At 30.8% G+C, this 7,832-nt stretch overlaps 1 pseudogene; it reads right to left on the bottom strand.

Annotated features, from left to right (window-relative positions):
* Positions 1-6,899: 6,899 nt before the first annotated feature.
* On the bottom strand, positions 6,900-7,015 carry LOC126010357 (uncharacterized; annotated as a pseudogene).
* Between the last annotated feature and the right edge of the window lie 817 nt (positions 7,016-7,832).

Here is a 7,832-nt window from a genome sequence, read left to right as displayed (position 1 = left end):
TCCTACCTTTATACTTTTCTCTTCATTTTTAACAATATAGAGTAGGTTTATTTTAACAATCTATGATTATATAGTCAACTTGTCAATCCAGTCCTAAGATATTTCATCTTTTTAAAAATGTCAAGCCCACTTACATATACTCTATATTTACAGTCAGCATCTAGTAACAACTGATCTGATTTTTCTGTATATAATATTACTGTAGTTTCTTATCTAATAAAATATACTGTATTTTGCATCTTCCTCTTTTCTTAGCATGATGTTTTTGAGGTTATTCCATGTTAAAGCACCTATCGATAGCATTTTAGTTAAGCATAGTTCTGTTAAAAATAAAGTATAATTTTGTTTATTACTAAATTTTGAGTATTTAGTTTGTTTTAGATTGAATTTATTTTTATCTTTTCATAAAGGTAAAGTGGAATTGATAGGTCACATTTGAATGTATTCTTGGTATTTAAAATTGTATTGGTGTAATTGTAAAGTTATTGATGCAATCATATTGCAGCTTTATGTAATTTTCAGATATGAATCAGAATAATCCATTTCTGCACATACTATATATATTATACTGATCACTAGATGTCTGATTCTATTTTTCATACTATTAACCCCTTCTACCTGATATATTACTTCAGTGTTCCCCTTTGGATAGTCATTACTTTGTTCTTACAGTTGAAAAGTTTATTTAATTTTTAAATGAGTGATTTTATATCTCAGTATTGTGATAAAAATTATCTTGTAGAGAAGTAACTGATCACATAGGAGACAATGTGGATAAGGAAAAGTAAATGGTCACTTTTTTGATGGGGGGTGCATTTAGTGATACTCGGAGCACACTTCTGCTCTTTGCTCAGATATCATTACTGACAATGATTAGGGGGATCATATATTGTACTAGTGCTTGAACCCAGGTCAGGTGCATGCAAGACAAGATAGTACCCACAGTTTCTTTATCCCCAGGAACAAAGTTTTATTCAGCACAATGATTGATGTCAGAGGAAGGATCCAAAGTATAAACAGATCAGTTTCTCACTGACAGGTAGTAGAACGTTTCATTAATTAAATAGGTGAAATGGTAGATAGAGCATATGCCATTAACTGGTTTATCATTTTAGTGGAAAGGATAAAAAGTTCTTGTGAAGAGAGAAAGAGAAGAAAGAAGGAAGAAAGGAAGAAAGAACGAAAGAAAGAAAGAAAGAAAGAAAGAAAGAAAGAAAGAAAGAAAGAAAGAAAGAAAGAAAGAAAGAAAGAAAGAAAGAAGAAAGAAGAAGAGAAGAGAGAGAAAAAGAAAGAAAGAAAGAAAGAAAGAAAGAAAGAAAGAAAGAAAGAAAGAAAGAAAGAAAGAAAGAAGAAAAAGTGAGAAAGAAAAAAAGAAAACGACAAAAAAATTTATTTGAAAGAACGCATTTCTAACTAGTAAACACAAAATGATTTTTAAAAAAGTACATAAAGTTAATCAAAAAGTATTAAATAAATTTGTTTGCTTGACCATTTTTGCAAAAAAATTTAGCCTTTTACAAGTACATTTTCAACAATACCATTAATTTGAATAATGATAATTGTGTAGCATATTATTCTATTTAATGATTTGGGTATTATAAGTAAATTAGGAAATTATTATAAATGTCACATGTAAATATATTCTAACTAATTATAAATTTTCATAATTTTGAAGAAATAAAGTAAATTATTTGATCATGAATTTGTCAATCTTAGAGCTCTATAATTAAACTTGGGAACTATATACATTATTAGAGATCGTATTACTATTTCTATCAAAATTATTATCTCTTCTTCTCCTGTGTCTCCACTTCCTTGACTATAATAAATATATTGAGAATTCTCCTGCAGTGCTTTAGTATCAACCATATACTACCATGTTTGATTGAATAAGGTTTTATTACTACTTCACTTAGCAGATAAATTTATTGGTGATTTTAAAGTTTTAGATCAAATGCTTAAATATTTGTTTCAACTCTTGTCAGAATAAATGACTGTAAAACAGGAGTATTTGAAAATGTCTGACAGTATTTCTAATATTTAACAATATTTCTAATATCTAACAATTGCTGTTTTGTTGGCATACATTTAAAAAAGAAGCAAAAAAATCTGTGTTAAGTAAGCATACTAAAAACTATTTATTAAGAAGCCACTTCCAGGGCCCAGAGAGATAGCACAGCGGTGTTTGCCTTGCAAGCAGCCGATCCAGGACCAAAGGTGGTTGGTTCGAGTCCCGGTGTCCCATATGGTCCCCCGTGCCTGCTAGAAGCTATTTCTGAGCAGACAGCGAGGAGTAACCCCTGAGCAAAGAAAAAGAAAAAGATGCATTTAAATATTTTTATTTTTAAATATCCAGTACAAGACAAATGTGAGGGCACATAGGCCTCTTTGCCCCAAACTTCTTGTGGCTCTGTCAATTTCTCCAAAAGCATTTGGTTGCCCTTCAAGTGCTCTTGGAAAAAGGTTATTGAGAGGACTAAGATAGGTTGCTGAGCACAGCAATTCAGGGCCTTTTTCCCCCGTAGAATACTTACTGAATTTGTCTTTACTTCTCCCAAAAGTTGTTCCCAAGTATACAGCCCTGAGATAGTAAGGCTGTCTTGAAGCTTAGAATGAATACATATTTGAATACTACATATTTTTTTATGTAAACGGTGATAATTAGGCAAGTTGGTGCAAAAACTATTCACCTTGTGGCAACCTAGGATAAACCAATTAAATTTACTTGCTCATGAAAATTGGACATCACTTACTAATCTAAAGTGTTTTTCTCTTTCCTCAATTTTCCTTGACCTCCCTTCCCCATACTTGTACAGTATATGGTTAGCACATTACAGCCTCCTGAGATTCCTAGCTAAATGTACATGATCTCTGTGATGTTCTTCTTACACTGCAGTTTTGTAGGTTGACATTTGTTCTATTTTTTTTTAGTTAGTTATGTCTGCATACCAGGAAAAATTTTGAGTTGAAAGAGGAGTTATATTTTATAGCTGTTGTGAAATAATTAAAAATAAATGGATATAGTTAAATTGTATGAAGCATATTTGTTATTTAGAATAGGTATAAATGTACTTGAAATTAAAAGTAATACTTTAAACAGGTCAATTATTCAGATTTAATATTTCTTTTAATCTATTATATTGTTATAAATATTTTCATTTGTTATGCATACCCAAAAAGTATATTAAACTGTCAAAACATAAATTATTTCCTTTTGGCCACCATGGCTTGAGGGATTTATTTTAAGTCTGTTGTGCTATTTGCCCCTAGGATGTGTAATCTATATTTTAGGGAAATGTGGCTTACTGCAAGACACCTGTATTATTTATGTGTGATTAATATTTGTGTTACAGTGAATGAGGTCTTTTGGCCTTACTTTTCTCCTATAGTGACTTAACCATTTCTCACAAGAATGTAGTCATTGTAATAAAACATTCCACATACTAGTTTGTTTTTCAGCAGTGACAAATGCAATTGTTCTAAAATGTGAATTTTTGGTTGTTAAATATGGCATCATGAATGTAATTTACTGAGCTACAAGATGCTGCTATTTGGCACTGCTAACACTAAAACCAAGACAACTTTTGTTCATACAAATTTAAATAAAAATGTTGGTGACTAGCATCTAGAAATCATAATGCTTCCATCATTAGAACAAATTTTGAGTTTCCTGAAAAAAGAATCTCTAAATAGTAAACCAGTTGGTCATATGTATGCCAATGGTCTCATTGCAATTTTCAGATTTGCAACGAATTATGACGATCCTCAATCATTCCTATCACTATCATTGCCAAATTTTAAAAACTTCAAAGTTTCTTTCTGTGTAGATGTAACTTTCAAAAAATTTAACTTCAGAAAACGTACTTATATCAGAAGAGTGAGGAATTATAGAACTTCCAAAATCTATAACTAAAACCCAATTATGCAATAATTTTACCTGCCCAACAGACTTTCTTCACAATGATAGAATAAAATGCATTGATTGCTCATAGCAATTATCACACAGATGTGGGGTACATATATAAAGTGCCACATAAAAAAGAGACATTTTGGAAATATCCCCAAGTTTTTAATTGTATGTGAGCATGCTTTTCCAAATGTTTTTTAAAAAACTATAAATATAAAAATTTTGTATGTATTATTAGACATCTTTTCTTTTGAATTTATAGAATTTGTTTTGCTATTATTTAATATTATTATAGTTAAAATTTGAAGGGATGATAATATTTATGAAATTAGTACCTTTAAAATTGCAAATTATTTATATTAGAGCTATGACCAATTTTTGTGCTGTAATATTGTAATGGTAAATGTTTTGAAAAACACTGTCAGTTTTTCAGAGATGGTATTAGGATGTGATTTTATTAAAGATGCAATAGAAGAATCCTCCATGTAAATATTGATGCTGCAACATATTAAGTGACTCTTATGTATACATTAAAATTGCAAAAGTGCTCAAACTTATTGAGCTTACTGAAGAAGATATTATGTGTATGAAAGAATAATGTTGATAATTACACTAAATTCAACGATGATACGCTGGACAAGGGCTTTAAAACTTCAGAAACATCAATTAAATCCTAAGTTGTGTGCAATAAGCATCAAAAATTGATAAAAACTCAAATTTAGGTTTTTAGATTTAGTGTTTAAATCAATCAATTGCAAACAAGATTTAATTAAAGAATATTATTTCAAAGTGTAATTACCTACTGGGATTAGAATGAAACTCTATTGCCCATAATGTTCTCCTACTGTGATCCCACACTGAAAAATGTTGAGTTTTAGATTAATATGCATCTTGTAAGTACAAGTCCTAATCTCAATCTTAAAGGACATTTAAAACACACTTGGAACCTTCTATGCAATCAAGCCCAGTGTGACTACTCTGTCCACCATGCTAAATTTGTGATTACATTTTTTATGTGCATGATTTAAAATCGCTTTAGCAGCAGTCCAGGGAGCATTTTACCCTGCATATTAATTACACAAAGGCTTTGTCATGTGAGGGTCTCAGTGGTCATGGTCTGTAATCCAGCTCATTTGAACTGTGAGTACAGTTTTTGAGCATGCTGTGCACATCAAGCCCAGCTTTAAAGCTAGAATAGCCTGAGATGGTTAACAGGTATGGTTCCTGCTTAAGGAATGAATGCCATTTATTTAGTGACATCTGCAAACTAATTGCTTAAAAATCTGAATGTGAATATGTGTGCTCAGAATGTTGTTATTAATACAGAGCGAGGGGACTCCATGCCACAGCATTATGGTTTTTATTGTCTCAACCTAGTGTTGTGCAATTATTATTTCTATACAAAAATCTCTACATTAAGTGAAGAAGATTTTTCCTGTTTTAAATTTTGATAATTTTATTATCATTAGTACATTTTTATGTTTGGAGTCATTTTTAAATGCTACAATTTTAAGAGTAATTATATGAATGCTTCCATGTGTTTGTGTATAGTTCCAATATCAATAAGCAATGGATAAAAGTGCAAGATCATTCAGAACCACAGCACAGTGAAAAACAACAGTGAAGAGTTGAAAATATTCAGGGATTTCAAATATATTGTTTGCTATGATAGTTTGTTACTAAAGAATAATATAGTCTTTGATGCACATTTTAGGGTTCTCATTATGTAATATTAGTATACTACATATTACTATGTTAAAAATAAAAAATGGGCGCTCCTATCTGTTATGCCCCTGGAATCTGATGACATGGAGTCAGCACTGCTTCTTAAACTTGAGGCAAAGTCAGAATTATTGGAGTGACAGTCAATGTAAAATCCCAGGACCAATACAAGAATTTTATTTTTTAATTTTATTTGTATTTTTCTCATGTGAAAGGGTACTGGGATACCCCCTGTAGAGCTCAGAAACTATTTCTGGCTCTGTGCTTGAGATTTTCCCACCCCCACCAATGCCAGGGATAAAACCAGACAGGCCACATTTAAGGAGAACACTGTATCTCCGATCTTCTTTCTTACACCTTGATGCCAGAACTTTATATAAAGCCAGTAAAGGAACACGTTCATATGTGTGTCTCCTGTTAAATGTACTGAAAATTTAGAATCACTAGGTAATCTGATAGAATATAGTTCTATTTTAATGTATGCCCAAAGAAGTGTAACGACAGAAATATAAGAAATATTTTACAGTAAAAGCATAGCAAATGCTTCAAAATTCACTTTGATGGACAATCTTTTGAATCTATCAGTTAATAACTTATCAGGCAATGTTTTCTTGAACAATTTCCTTAAGGAACAACAAGGAAAGTACAATACATTTAAGCCCTACATTTTATCTTTAAAAAAAATGAGCAAACTAAATCAGAAACATTAAATGCTTCATAAATGCTTCATTTATTTTATTGAAAATAAAATGAGAGTTAATTTTTATTTTTTAGTTAAAAGAATGGCATATCGGGGCCAGAGCAACAGACAGCAGAAAGGCGTTTGCCTGGCCTGCGGCTGACCCAGGATGAACCTGGATTCGATCCTCAGTGTCCCATATGGTACCCCTAGCCAGGAGCAATTTCTGAGCGCATAGCTAGGAGTAACCCCTCAGCGTCACTTGGTGTGGCCCAAAATTAAAAAAAAAAAAGAAAAATGAATGGCAAATCAATCATGACCAAAAATATTTGAATAAGTTATAATCTCTCAGATAAAATAATCAACTTTATTTAAAAGGTAAGTTTCCAATTATTTTTGCATTTATTTTCTCACTTATTTATGTATTTATTGTATATTCAAGTAAAAATTGGTATTTACTAACTTATTTCAAAATCCAAATTGTAGTTCAATATATTTGTAATTCTTATAAGAACATTTTGGGGAAAATATTTTTATATTCACCACAAAACATATTTTTAATTTTTATTTACTTATATATATTTTTTTCTTAGCCTACAGCACCCGGTATTCCCAGGCGGTCTCCCATCCAAGTACTAACCAGGCCCGACCCTGCTTAACTTCCGAGATCAGACTAGATCGGGTGCATTCAGGGTGGTAACATATTTTTAAATGCATGTTTCATGTATAAGACAATATAAGTGGTGAGGTGGTGAGGAGGGCAGAAAGAATAATAAGCTATGTATATATAGTATGTATGCATAAAAATTAAAATACTATTATATATAATTTAAAAATATTAAACAATCAAAATCTTTTAAAAATGAAGACCTTTATGTAATTTTAGGATTTTGTTTATATTGCTCTCATATGTAAGTATTTACAATTAAATTATCGCATAGATTTATTGAAATAGCTTCTGAAAAGAAAACAGAAATATTTATTATTACTATTTATGATTACATGTGTGGATTTATATTCGGTTAATCAAGGTAAATAATTCAATTATTTGAATGAGGTAGAGTAATTATAAATTAAGGTAGTGTTTTTCAAATAAAATTTTGCTGCAGAAAGAACTGGATATACGTTTAGCATTAGGTTAAAATTTGCAAAGGGTACATAAAGTTGCAGATATTTTTTGTGGAATTGGCTCAAATTTATCCTATGGATTGAGTTGTGTATTTAAAGGACTTTTTGGTGTGGTATTTGAAGAGTCAAATGCTACGTTGAATTACACTTATGCATGATTGTATTATAAAAAGATTCAAGAGAAATTTGGCTATGCCATTTAGCAGGTCTGACAGCCTTTGTAGGAGTGTGAACACTCAAGAGGACATGTAAAAATGCAGTGTCTATGTCTGAACATTTGTGCTTTCATACTGTTGGTTTGGGTTACAAAAGAGTATGCTTTTTTTTTTTTAAAGAAACAGTATAAATTTAGTCTATTCTCAGCATTTTAATATTAATGTTAATTTTGGCACAATG

Source organism: Suncus etruscus, chromosome 5 (assembly GCF_024139225.1).
Source record: "Suncus etruscus isolate mSunEtr1 chromosome 5, mSunEtr1.pri.cur, whole genome shotgun sequence".
NCBI classification, from domain to species: domain Eukaryota; kingdom Metazoa; phylum Chordata; class Mammalia; order Eulipotyphla; family Soricidae; genus Suncus; species Suncus etruscus.
Note: the sequence above shows the minus strand (reverse complement) of the source record. Positions and strands in the feature narration are given on the sequence as shown.